The sequence below is a fragment of the Musa acuminata genome, chromosome BXJ3-7, assembly GCF_036884655.1.
Source record: "Musa acuminata AAA Group cultivar baxijiao chromosome BXJ3-7, Cavendish_Baxijiao_AAA, whole genome shotgun sequence".
NCBI lineage: Eukaryota > Viridiplantae > Streptophyta > Magnoliopsida > Zingiberales > Musaceae > Musa > Musa acuminata.
Genome location: NC_088355.1, coordinates 24,816,073 through 24,830,560, shown reverse-complemented (window position 1 = coordinate 24,830,560; position 14,488 = coordinate 24,816,073). Strand labels below are relative to the sequence as shown.

The window sequence follows — 14,488 nt, the reverse complement described above, 5'->3', positions numbered from 1 at the left end:
AGTGACCTCAAATGTGTGTTTGGATCTTGGATTAGTTGTGATGAAAATTTTAAATATTATCGATATTTTGAGGGGCGTGACAAGAAAAGAGAGATCTTAACATCAATGATTTGGAGTCTTATAATATGGCATCTGAGGAGGCAATCAATACTAAATTTGAAGCCTTTGAGGCACAAATGGAGGATTAGATTCGGACTCTCCTTACCGAATTCAGTTTGGGCCGACCACTAAGCCCGAAGAAATCACATCAAGGAGAGAGCTCTAACTATTTTTTGGTAAGTAAAAGTAAATTGATTATGTGTAAAGTTTCTACAAATAGCTTTATCTATACCAGTCATAGACAAAGCCAAGTAACTCAGAGTGCGAATGCGATAGTTATGACTATAACTCCTAATTATAGTCAACATAGAAAATATTTATCCAGATATATCAAAACTACATATGGGTACATAATTTGGCATAATTCCCAAGATCTTTAGCTAAAAGAAAAATTAAATTTGATAAAAATATCTTTTCTATTTGGGTAAAGTGCTCCGTTTTGAGATCTTGCTCCATACAGGATCTTGAGTCTCTAATAATCTCTTTCAAGAGCTTAGCATTGTTTGTGTGTTGACATTCAAAGATTCTGTTACATCTCTCCTTCCACATCCACCAAATAGCGTATCTGAAAGTAACCTAGTTTCTTCTTGTTGCATATAAAGGCATGATTCCAATCTCTAGTATTTCTCAAGCATGATTCTAATCTCTAGTATTTCTCAAGTTTAGCCCCCCTTCATCTTTCGGTTTGCAAATGCTATCAATAATAATATGAGTTATTAAAAAGATTTTTCCGCTCTAGTATTTCTCAAGTTTAGCCCCCCTTCATCTTTCGGTTTGCAAATGCTATCAATAATAATATGAGTTATTAAAAATTTTTCTGCTAGAGGAAGGGCTTGAACCTTCGACCTTGTGGTTAACAGCCACACGCTCTAACCATCTGAGCTACTCCAGCTATGTTTAAAAGGAGTGCAACACGAGGACTTCCTAGGGGTATAAATCAATGAGTAAGTTGGAGATGCGGGGTATAAATCAATGAGGACTTCCCAGGAGAGAGCTCTAACCAATCACATCATGCCCAAAGAGATGACTTCCAAGAGAGGGGAGGCTCTTTGACCGACCCCAACTATTCGCGCATGAGAGTGGACTTCCCTAGATGGGAAGAAGGAGACCAAATTGGTTGGATCTCGCGCGCGGAGCGATATTTTCGGTACCATAAAACTGCGGATGCATCCACGGTGGAGATTGCAGCTATACATCTTAAAGGGGATGCCATACAATGGTTTGATTGGTTTGAACACACTTATGGAGTTCTTTCATGGCGACAATTCAAAGAAGGACTACTGATCCGCTTCGGACCAACTTATTACGAGAACAGTGACGGACAACTAGCAAAGATCCGACAAACCTCCACCATTCAGGAGTACCAAACCAGGTTTGAAAGGTTATCTAATCAAACTCGTGATTGGTCTGAAAAATAACTATTGGGGACCTTTATTGAGGGCTTAAAGCCGGAGATCCGGGGAGAAGTTAAGGCGCGACAACCATACACGCTTTTGGCAGCCATCTCTTTCGCACGACTTCAAGAGGAGCAATTGAACCATGAAGCCCGGATGACTAGGATCACTCCATGACCTACAATATTAAAGCCCTCAGCCCCCCTACTATCAACCGAGTCCCTATACCGAAAAGGTTAACAAGAGAAGAACATCGGGAGCGATCTGCGAAGGGGTTATGTTGGCATTGCGACGAGTCGTGGAGCCGCGAGCATCGCTGTAAAAAAGGTAGACTTCTTATGATTGAACCAGTAGAAGAAGAGGTCATTGAACATCTAGAAGAGAGCCTTGAACATGAAGAAGAAGATATGGAAGAAGAGCCACAACCGACCGACATTACGGTACATGCACTAGCCGGCTACTCAAATCCGCAAATGATGAAAGTTGGAGGCCTTCTCAAACAACAGCCGATCACTGTTCTCATCAACACGGGTAGCACTAATAACTTCCTGAATAGTAAGGTTGCTGCTCGGATGACACTACATATTGAAGGTTGCAGCAAGTTCGATGTAAAGGTTGCCGACGGCAGAATCCTAAAGTGCGACCAAAGATGCCCGCAAGTGAAACTATTACTACAAGACCAAAAAATTATCATCAATTTCTTCCTCCTACCAATCGATGACTATGAGGCAGTGCTTGGTATAGAATGGCTGACTACACTAGGTGATGTCTCTTGAAACTTTTCTAAATTAATTATGAAATTCTACTGTAAGGGCAAACATATCATCCTACGCGGGAAGCGCGAAAGCAACGTTACCACTATTTCGACCCAACGAATGGAGAAAGTTTTGCACAAGGTAAATGGTGGCTTTTTGATGCATCTCCAGCCACAACCAGAAGAAAAGAAAATAGAAATTGAAGATCAAAATCTTGCCCAATTGCTTACTGAATTTGTCGACATATTTGCTGAACCATGCGGTCTTCCTCCTTCTCGGCAACATGACCATCGAATTCCAATCCTTCCAGGCAAGCCACCAGTGAACACTCGACCGTACCGATATCCTCACCTCCAGAAAGATGAAATTAAAAAGATCATAAAGGAGATGCTTGAAACAGGGGTGATTCGGCCAAGGTGCAGCCCCTATTCCTCACCGGTGCTACTTGTACGCAAGGACGGAACTTGGCGGATGTGCATCGACTACCGAGCTTTAAATGACATCACCGTCAAGGACAAGTACCCAATACCAGTGGTGGATGAACTTCTTGATGAATTGAAAGGAGCTTGAGTCTTTACGAAGTTGGACCTCCGATCCGGTTACCACCAAATTCGGGTATGTGACGATGACATTCCAAAAACTGCATTTCGCACACATGATGGCCATTATGAATTCTTGGTAATGCCTTTTAGACTCACTAATGCTCCTTCAACCTTTCAAAGTCTCATGAATGATTTATTTCGTAGCTTTCTTCATAAATTTGTGCTAGTATTTTTCGATGATATTCTCGTTTACAACCCTTCTCTTGAGACTTACTTTCAGCATTTACGGATTGTTTTGACGATCCTTCGGGAGAATACTCTATTTGTTAAGCAACCAAAGTGCAGCTTTCTCCAGCAAAAAGTAGAGTACCTTGGGCATATAATATCAGAAGAATGAGTGGCGGTAGACCCAACAAAAATTACGGCAATGCAAGGCTGGCCGAAACCTACAAACGTGAAATTACTGCGGGGGTTCCTTGGACTAACGGGCTACTACCGAAAATTTGTTAAGGACTATGGGAAGATCAGTGCACCACTCACTTCTTTACTGAAAAAAGATGCTTTCCAATGGTCATACAAAGCCTCTACTGCATTCGACAAACTTAAAGCAGCCATGACAACGACGCCGGTGCTTGCGCTACCAGATTTCAATAGACCCTTCATCATTGAGGCCGACGCATCTGGAGTCGGAATTGGAGCCGTTCTCAGGCAAAATGGTCGACCACTCGCATACACTAGCAAGGCATTATCTCCCTCCCATCAAAACATATCAGTATATGATAAGGAGATGCTTGCCATTATACACGCAGTAACGAGGTGGAGACCCTACCTGATCGACCGGCGATTTCAAATAAAAACTGACCATAAAAGCCTCAAGTACTCTTTGGAGCAAAAGATATCATCCCCTGAGCAGCAAAAATGGGTAACCAAACTTCTTGGATTTGATTATGAAATTATTTACAAAAAGGGGAAAGAAAAAGTTGTTGCAGATACACTCTCACGGCTATCTGAACAAGCTAAGGTTTCAGCCATCTCCCTTCCTACCACCGGTCTCCTTGAGGACATTAGGGAATAATGGAAGAAGGATCTAGAGATCAGCAATATCATAAAAAAATTGGAAGAGGATCCAAGTGCAATAGCCCACTACACTTGGGATTCGAGGGATCTATGCTACAAAGGTCGCATTGTAAACCTGACTCCTCTTGCATCACAATCATCTTGCATGAAATTCACTCCATACCTTCAGCAGGGCACTCTGGATTCCTAAGAACCTATAAAGGAGTGAAGCAAAATTTTTATTGGAGAGGGATGAAAGAAATTATTGCTGAATATGTGGCACAATGTGATGTATGTCAACAGCACAAGGGTGAAACTGTGGCAAATCCAGGGAAGCTACAACCACTGCCCATACCAGACTTAGTGTGGACTGACATCTCCATGGACTTCATTGAAGGGCTGCCATCTTCCAAAGGTAAAAAGCATGATTCTCGTGATGGTTGATCGACTTACGAAATATGCTCATTTTTGTGCTGTGAGAAATCCTTACACTACTGTTAGTATTGCCCAAATTTTCATAGAAAATATTATTAAACTGCATGGGATGCCAAGGTCCATCGTAAGTGATCGTGACAAGATCTTCACTAGTAAATTTTGGACCGAGTTATTTCAATTACAAGGCACCAAACTCAAGATGAGCACAGCGTATCATCCACAAACTGACGGCCAAACAGAGGTGGTAAATAGGTGCTTAGAGACATACCTCTGGTGTTTCGCTAGCGACCGACCAAAAGAGTGGACAAAATGGCTTCCCTGGGTCGAATGGTGGTATAATACTACATATCATTCATCTACAAAATGTGCCCCTTATGAAGCATTGTATGGTCGACCAACCCTTGTGATTCCAAAGTATGTAATTGGCTCGGCCAAGGTAGATCAGGTTGACCAAGAATTGATTGATAGGGACAAACTCTTACAACTGTTAAAAGATAATCTCTCTACCACTCAAGCCAAAATGAAGCAGCAAGCCGACACACGACGAAGTAAAAGAGAATTTTCAGTGGGAGATTGGGTTTATCTTCGCCTACAACCATACAAGCAACTCTCTATCAACACTCGAGCCTCCATGAAGCTATCCCCATGTTTTTATGGGCCCTATCAGATCACAGAGCGTATTGGAGCCGTGACGTACAGACTTAAATTACCTGAGGATGCCAAAATTCACCCTGTCTTCCACGTATCATGCCTAAAGCCCAAGTTGGGAGAACACGAGTCATCCTAAATCCAACTGCCCAACACAACTGAGGATGGAGTTGTTCAAGCCCAACCACAAGCCAACCTCGATCGTAGGATCGTGATGCGTCGCCGACATCCCTCTACTGAAGTACTTGTGCATTGGAATAATCTACCACTTGAAGACGCCACATGGGAACCATATGAGGAGCTGAAGACCCGGTTCCTTGAGTTCATGGAATCTCAGCCTTAAGGACAAGGCTGATTTGAAGAGGGCGGGTCTGTTAGGACTCTAGCTAGGAGAGTCTTAATTGAGAGGGACATTCATGTATGAGGTTTTTTCTTAGAGAAAAATTAGGAGTTGTAAGGGAATAGGAGTCTTGAGTAGGAGTTATATTAGGAGTTGGTTAGAAGTAAGAGTCTTAAGTAGGAGTCCTATTAGGAGTTAGGGTTTAGAAGTGTAATATCCCTCACTTTTGAAAATTATTAATAAAGATTTATTTATAAATCAGAGGACCTATATGTAAATATAGAAATTTCAAGGACTAAACTGTTAAGTTGTAAAAAGAAGAAAAGAAAGAAAACCGAAAATTTCGGTTTTATCCCACCGCCTCCCACGCTCTCTCTGTTTCTTCGAGAAACAGAGAGAAGCAGTGGGGCGTGGGGAGAAGAAGAAGAGAAGTAGAGGGAGAAGAGAAGAAGAGGGAAAAGAAGAGAGGAAGAAGAGGGAGAAGAGAAGAAAAGAAGAAGTAGAAGAGAGGGAAGATGGAGAGGAGAAAGAGAGGCAACTGCAGCAGCTAGGGCTGCAGCACCTCTGTTTCCCGCAGGTGGAAACAGAGGAAAGGATGTGTGGGGCGTTGAGGATGAAAAGGGAAGAAGAAGAAGAAGAAGAAGAAGAGAGGAGGATAGGTGCGGCAAGGCTGCAGCGAGGAGGTGTGTGGCCTTGGGGAGGAAAAGGGAAGAGGAGAAGAAGAGAAGGAGAAGAAGAGGGAAAAGAGAGGGAAGACGGAGAGGAGCGAGAGGTGGCAGCAGTTAGGGCTGCAGCACCTCTGTTTCCTGTAGGTGGAAACAGAGTAGACGTGTGTGGTGTCGGGTAGGAGAAGAGCAGAAGAAGAAGAAGAGGAAGAGAAGAAGAAGGGGAAGCAGGAGAAGAGGTTGTGATACCTTTGTTCCCTGCAGAGGAAACAGAGGAGAGGGTGTGTGTGACGCCGAGAAGAAGAAGGGGAGGAAGGAGAAGAAGAGAAGAAGAAGAAAGGAAGGAGAAGGAAGAGTAGAAGGGAAAGAAGTAGCTGCGGCTGTGGCAGCTGCAGCTGTGGCAGGGAAAGAGGAAGAGAAAAGAAGAAGGGAAGGAGAGGAAGAAGAGAAGGGAAAGAAGGGGCTGTGGCTGCGGCGATGGCAGCTGCAGTTGGAAGAGAAGAAGGAGAGGAAGATGAGCAGGGGAGGAAGAAGAGGTTGTGGCCGCGGCTGAGGCTACGACTGCAGCAGTGCAGCTGGGAAAGAAGAGAAAGAAAGGAAGAAGAAGAGAAAGGAAAAGGGAAGAAGAGAGGAAGAGGAGAAGGAGAGGAAATAGAGCAGGGGAGAAAGAAGAGGCTACGGCTGTGGTGGCTGCGGCCATGGTTGCGACTGCGACTGCGGCAGTTGCAGCTGGGAAAGAAAAGAAAGGAAAGGGGGAAAAAGGGGCTGCGGACGGGATTGCGGCCGTAGTGGCAGCGACTGCATATGCAGCAGTTACGAGTTCCAACGAGCTTCTTCGGCAAGCTCCGATCTTTCTCGGCGAGCTCCGTGAACTTCCAACGAACCTTCCAGCGAGCTTCCGAAAAACCCTTCGGCAAGCTCCCTACTCATTCTCGGATAGTTCCGGCTGCATTCCCGACGAACCTTCGGACTTCCGTCGAACTCTCGAACTCACAACAAATCCTTCGCGCTTGACTCCGATACTTTGTTTCGCTTTATGTCTTCATCGTTATCGTAGTTAATCCTGCACACACAAGCCAAAAACTCTACTCCGATCTAGACAATTATTACAACGCAAATTGACATTCTGTTGCCCGGCACGTCATTGGTTGGCGCTTCGTCTGATTCTTCAATGCATCGTCCTCTCTTGCGGCTTGTTCCCCAATTGGCGGTTGACCTCCGCAACCTTGATATCATTGGCGCAATTCCGCTCTCCTTGGCCTGATGCCCGATGTCCGAAGCCTTCTGTCGTCCAATATCCTGACGTGATCTCCTCCGGTGCAACGTCAATTCCTCCTGCGTTAACTGTCTAATCCTGATCGAGTAGACCTGCATCACACAAAATGCAGTTTAAATTATAAACACATATCAAGTGGTTTCATCATCAAAATACGAGATTCAACAATATATTCCTTCTCTTTTTATAAGCAATAGATGAATCTTTTCTGCAGCTTTGAGCAGCAACTTGGAGGGAGGAACCCCTATAGAGTTCCAAGGAGGTCGATCCACTAAAGAGATCAACCCCAAGTTGAGAATCTAAAAGGGTTCTATCACGGTACCATCGCCTAATCTAACGGTACCACCACCTGGGATGTTATGTTGGGCGATACCACCGCTTAGACTAGCGGTACCACGGCTTGGCACCCTGCCATGGGCGGTACAACCTCCCAGACTAGCGGTACCACCGCTTAACATAATCTCGAAGACTATGCCATGACGGTACTGCATATATATTGTGATGTCCTTGGATTTGTGCAATGGGAATCGGATCGTGATGAGATCACGATAATGAGATCGATTCACCTTTAAACACATATCCTAAATAATCCCGGTCATAGGTTACTCGAGAGGGACATCGTGATAACCGGATAGACTGGTGTGCTGTATACCCGTCCATATGATGGATGCAGCTGGTCTCATAGCTGCTCGTGTAGGGACACTAGGGATACAGTACAGGTGCTCATTGGAGAATGAGTTCACTGATTGATCCGCTTACGGAATGCTGGATGGTTGATGATGCCTTATTGTCAGACAGTGATTCCGTAGTCCTAGTGGTGTATCTGGTCCTTAGACTTGAGACACCAAGGATGTCCTGTATGAGTGCTCCACTCTTTGATACCAGACTTATAGGTTTGGCTGTTCCCAGATCTAGTACAGCTGGTCATTGGGAGTGGTAGTCGACCTTACGAGGGCTATTGAGTGTCAATAGAGGATCATCCACTCTCGGCGTCATGAGAGGAATATCCTATGTGTTCTTGCTCAGACAAATCCCTGGCCAGGGTCATTCGGGTTGAGAGAGAAATAGTTCTCCGGGAGAATCCGATTAGAGCGAGACTCGAGTAGAAACCGTATGGGTCTGACAGCACCATGCTCGATATACGGTCTCTGGGATATTAGATGGATGAGGGACTATAGGTACATGGTAACTGAGGACAGACAGGTCCAATGGATTGGATTCCCCTGTATCGTCTGGGGACTACGGCGTAGTGGCCTAGTACGTCCGTAGTCGATGAGTCGAGTGAATTATTACAGAGATAATAATTCACTGAGTTAGAAGGAGTTCTGACAGGTATGACTCACGGCCAGCTCGATATTGGGCCTAGAGGGTCACACACATATGGTAGGCATTGCGATGAGTAGAGGTTCGGATATGAGATATCCGACGGAGCCCTTGTCTTATTGGATGCAGATCCAATACCCACTAGGGAAGGACCCATTAGGGTTTGACACGGGATCTCTATAAATAGAAGGGATTCACAGCCTCATAGGCTAGAGTCTTTGCTTGCCCTTCCTATTCTCCTCTCCCTCTCCACCTGGAGTTTTGAGGAGCGTCGTCGCAACCCTGCTGTGTGGATCACCGCTAGAGAGGAGGACGCTTGACCTCCTTCACCCTCTCCTAAGGATCTGCAAGGAAACAGGGATATACGATCTCCCTAGGTAACACAATCTCTATACGCAGTTTTGTGTTTTGCGGATTTTTTGCGCACCAATCTTCGCACGACGACGAACATCCTTTTGGGAATCGGGGATTTTTGTTTTCTTGTTCTTCCGCTGCGCATATGATGTCGCCCCCTTATGATTTCCCAACAGTGGTATCAGAGCCAGGTTGTTCGTGCGAATGATTGGTTTTGAACTGCGTGTGTTGTGTTTAGGAAGAATATTGACGTCAAAATCGTTGACGCAAAAGCAAGGAAGGGCAGCAACAGTTGCTGCCCTCGATCTGCATGCCTGCAGCCAGCCGCAGCCGCAGCCAGGCAGCACAGCGCCGGCGCATGCGCAAGCGCTGTGCCTGCAGCAGCCGGCCGGCGGTCTGCTTGCAGCAGGCTTGCGGCCGGCGGGGCTGGCAGCCCGCTCGGTAGAAGCGCCTGCGGCCACTGAGCCCGCGGGCATAGGCGCCGCGGGGCAGCAGCGCGGGCTGAGGCACCGCAGGGCAGCGGCGCCTGTGGCCGCTGCTCCCACGGGCAAAAACCCCGCAGGGGCGGCCGCTAGCGAGACAGCACCACCTGCGGGTGCTAACTCGCGGGCAGAACCGCCCGCGGAGGCGACGGCGCCCGCGGGGGCGCACACCTGCAGCGGCAGCGACCCCAGCGGGCGTGCCACCTGCCGGCGAGGGCAGTGCCCTCGCCCTCGCCGCACAGGCCGCCGCCAGCAGGGTGGCGGCGGCGGCGGCGCAGCAGCAAGGGGGAGAAGGGCATTAGGGTTTTCTAGGCAAAAAGATAGTTTTGCCCCCTCGGAATTTGAGAAATTCCAGTTTCTATCTTTTGTCCAAATTACGAAAATACCCTTAGGAATTGAGAAATTCCCTATATATCCCTGATTTCAGAAAATATTAATTAATTAAAAGGTTTAGTTGATTATTATTTTTATTATTATCTAGTAGTCCTACATGATGATGATTATTTATACATGTGATGTATGATGAGTGGACGGATGATCATGGACCGTGTGATGTGTGTACTTGTGATTATTATTATTGAGGTCTGCGAACCTCCATTATATTTCTCGTTTATTGTCGGGCCTGCGTGCCTATGATTAAGTTGTAATCACATGAGGAGGCGCAGCGGGAGCGTGGAAGCCATAGCGGGACCCACGAGACGGACGATCGTGATGCATGGAGATGCATCAAGATGTCGACGGAACCGACGAGGACGAGATGGACGATCACAAGGCATGGAGATGCACCGTTGCACACATAGATCTTGATGTGAGTGATTAGGCCTACTGGCTCGGGCCTAATCATATTAGGTTGTGGTCCATGATCATCTGGTGTGATTGCTTATACACATACTAGATATGTATATATATTTGCATGCGATGTAGATATATATTAAATATGTATATGTGTGACATGTCATATTAGGAGACCAAATCATAGAAACATCTCTCGATAAAATTAAGTCAGTAAACGTGAGGCAATTAGATTGACCCACGTGGCCTTCCATCGTTATGAGTAGGAACCGAATCCCGGTGTAGGTTGAGTTGGTCGAGTCCCTCGAGACTCACCTATATCGCGATTCGCTATCTTGCTTACGACATAGAGATGTCACCGGTGACCTGAGGGCATGATATGCTTGGTCGAGTCCCTCGAGGGTATATCATCAAATCAGACTCATCTTGTAACGAAGGTGTTGACTTAACCGAGCATCATGGTTGGTCGAGTCCCTCGAGGCCATGGTGATTCGGAGGCCGAACAGGACGGGAATCACAAGGAGTTGTGATCGGCAAGAGTTGTCTACCTTTTAGGCTTAGTGTGATTGGTCGAGTCCCTCGAGGTTACACTAAGACGTTGATTGGATCCTGATCCCCACTAGAAGTCTGCCGGAGACTTCCGTTTCACGTGCTGAGGGTGTCGCGTGACTCGTTAGTAAAATAGTGGGAGCATATTAAGATAGAAGTCCATATCTTGATAGTTTATTTCTTGCAAAATCTGCATGTTATTCATTTTTGCTACATCTTTATTTTCAGAAAATGTCGCTTTCAAATCCCTTACGTGGCATACTTGATGTCAACCGCCTCACTGGTCCAAATTATACGGATTGGCTCTGTAACTTGAGAATTGTTCTCACAGCGGAGAAAATCGTGTACGTCCTTGATACAGTGATGCCTACGCCCGAAGAAGGGGCAAGCGAGGATGAGATCGCTCGCTACGTGAAGTACATTGATGACTCCACTCTTGCTCAGTGCTATATGTTGGGCTCTATGACTCCAGAGTTACAGAGACAACATGAAAAGATGGATGCCAGATCCATTCTCCTACATGTCCGTAAATTGTTTGAGGAACAGGGAAGGACTCAACGATATGAGATATCCAAGAGCTTTTTCCGTGCTAGGATGACTGAGGGGACACCGGTTCAGAACCATGTCCTAAAGATGATTGAGTGGATAGAGAAACTCACAGGTCTAGGAATGGTCCTAGAGGATAACTTGTGTGTGGACATTGTGCTTCAGTCCCTACCAGATTCCTTTTCACAGTTCATAATGAAATTTAATATGAACAAGCTTGAGGTGACTCTCCCAGAGCTCCTCAATATGTTGAGGGAGGCAGAGAGTACTATTAAGAAAGAGAAGCCAGTTCTCTACACTGGTGAGACCAGAAAGAAAAGGAAAGCAGAAAGGTCCCTTAAGAAGGGAAAGGGCAAGGGCAAACAAGGTAAAGCAAAGGTTGCTAAGAAAGACCCAACAAAGGACAAAGGCCAGTGCTTCCACTGTGGTAAAGATGGGCACTGGAAGAGAAACTGCAAAGAGTACCTTGCAGAAAGGGCGAAACAAAAGCTTGATGAAGCTTCAGGTACATTCATGATCAGTCTCCATTTGTCAGACTCTCATGATAACACATGGGTATTAGATACCCGTAGTGCTTATCATATATGCAATTCGTTGCAGGTTCTGGCAAGGCCTAGGAGACTAGAGAGAGGCGAGATGGACCTCAAGATGGGTAATGGAGCAAAAGTTGCTGTATTAGCTGTTGGCGAGGTCGCCCTACATCTGCCTAGTAGAGCTTTTATTGCATTAGATGCATGTTATTTTGTTCCTTCTATTATCAAAAACATTATCTCCATTTCATGTTTAACAGTTAGTGGATATAAATTTGTTTTTGAGAACAATGGTTGTTCGATATTATTAGATGATAAGATCATCACGAAAGGAACATTGCATAATGGTTTATTTATGTTAGACACCACTCCACATATCATGAATATAAATGTGTCCAAAAGGAAACGAGATGAGTTGAACAGTGCATACCTGTGGCATTGTAGGCTAGGTCACATCCATGAAAGAAGGATTCAAAAGTTGCTAAATGATGGATATCTAGATCCATTCGACTATGTGTCATATGCAACTTGTGAGCCTTGCATTCGTGGAAAACTGACCAACTCTCCATTTAGTGGAACTGGAGAGAGAGCCACTGAGTTGTTGGAACTCATACATAGTGATGTATGTGGACCCATGTCAACTCATGCCATTGGAGGTTACTCCTACTTCATTACATTTACTGATGATTTCTCAAGGTATGGATATGTGTACTTAATGAAGTACAAGTCCGAGGCCTTTGAGAAATTCAGAGAGTATAAGAATGAGGTGGAGAACCAGACTGGAAAGAGTATCAAAACTCTTCGATCAGATCGAGGAGGTGAGTACTTAAGTACAGAGTTTACTCACTTCCTCAAGGACCATGGGATATTATCCCAATGGACACCTCCTTATACACCTCAGCTCAATGGTGTCTCTGAAAGGAGAAATCGTACATTATTAGATATGGTACGGTCCATGATGAGTTTCGCTAACCTACCCATCTCATTCTGGGGATATGCCCTAGAAACCGCAGCTTACCTTCTGAACAGAGTTTCAACTAAGTCGGTGGTGTCTACACCATATGAGATATGGAAAGGGAAGAAGCCTGATCTTAAAGTAGTTAAGATTTGGGGCTGCTCTGCCCATGTTAAAAGACACAACCCCGATAAATTAGAATCAAGGATAGGGCGATGTAAATTTGTGGGATACCCCAAGGAAACTTGTGGGTATTACTTCTATCATCTCGAGGACCAAAAGGTCTTTGTAGCTAAGAGAGCAGTGTTCCTTGAGAAGGAACACATTCTTGACGGAGACAGTGGGAGAATGATAGAATTGAGCGAGGTTGGAGAACCAAGCTCAAGCACCACTCTACAGCCCGAGTCTGTTCAGGTATCTAATACACAATTTTCAACTTTACGCAGGTCTGATAGAGTATCCCATCCTCCTGAGAGATATGTGGGACATATTAGAGCAGAGGATGTAAAGGATATTGATCCTCAGACCTACGAGGAGGCTATTATGAGTATAGACTCCGGGAAGTGGAAAGAAGCCATGAATTCTGAGATGGATTCTATGTACTCCAATAAGGTTTGGAACCTAGTTGATGCACCCGAAGGTATTGTACCCATCGGTTGTAAGTGGATCTTTAAGAAAAAGATCGGAGTAGATGGAAAGGTAGAGACCTGTAAAGCAAGGCTAGTGGCTAAGGGGTATCGTCAAAGGCAAGGTGTTGACTACGACGAAACTTTCTCACCCGTAGCAATGCTAAAATCCATCAGAATTCTATTGGCTATTGCAGCACACTATGATTATGAGATCTGGCAGATGGATGTGAAAACCGCATTCCTCAACGGGAACCTGGAGGAGGAGGTGTATATGATGCAACCTGAGGGATTCGTGTCCAAGAACTGCCCAGATAAGGTGTGTAGGTTGCTTAGATCCATTTATGGACTAAAGCAAGCTTCCCGAAGTTGGAACATAAGATTTGATGAGGCAATCAGATCTTATGACTTCGTTAAGAACGAAGATGAGCCTTGTGTATACAGAAAGGTAAGTGGGAGCGCTATTAGCTTTTTGGTGTTATATGTGGATGACATCCTCATCATTGGGAATGACATAGGAATGCTATCCACAGTAAAGGCTTGGTTATCTAGACACTTCTCCATGAAGGACTTAGGAGAAGCATCTTATATCTTGGGGATTAGAATCTATAGAGATAGATCCAAAAGGATGCTTGGCTTGTCCTAGTCCAGGTACATAGAAACTATTGTCAAAAGGTTTAGCATGGAAAATTCCAAAGGGCAAACATGAATATGATACCTTATGCCTCAGCAATAGGGTCTATCATGTATGTCATGCTATGTACTAGGCCTGATATAGCGCATGCTCTGAGTATCACGAGCAGGTATCAGGCGAATCCAGGCTCGGAGCACTGGAAAGCAGTAAAGTGTATCCTTAAGTACTTAAGAAGGACTAAGGATCTTTTACTAGTATATGGAGGTAATAGCCTTAAGGTTGAAGGCTACACCGACTCAAGTTTTCAGTCTGATGTCGATGATAGCAAGTCGAATTCAAGGTATGTGTACATCTTGAATGGAGGAGCAGTGTGCAGGAAGAGTTCCAAGCAAGATACCACTGCTGACTCGACCACAGAGGCGGAGTACATTGCTGCATCAGATGCAGCAAAGGAGGGAGACTGGGTGAAGAAGTTCATCACAGATTT

General features: G+C 45.2%; 1 non-coding gene across 1 annotated transcript; it reads right to left on the bottom strand.

The window, feature by feature from the left end:
- Positions 1 to 917: 917 nt before the first annotated feature.
- On the bottom strand, positions 918 to 991 carry TRNAN-GUU (transfer RNA asparagine (anticodon GUU)). The gene has a single exon. It is a non-coding gene; the product is annotated as a tRNA-Asn (tRNA).
- Between the last annotated feature and the right edge of the window lie 13,497 nt (positions 992 to 14,488).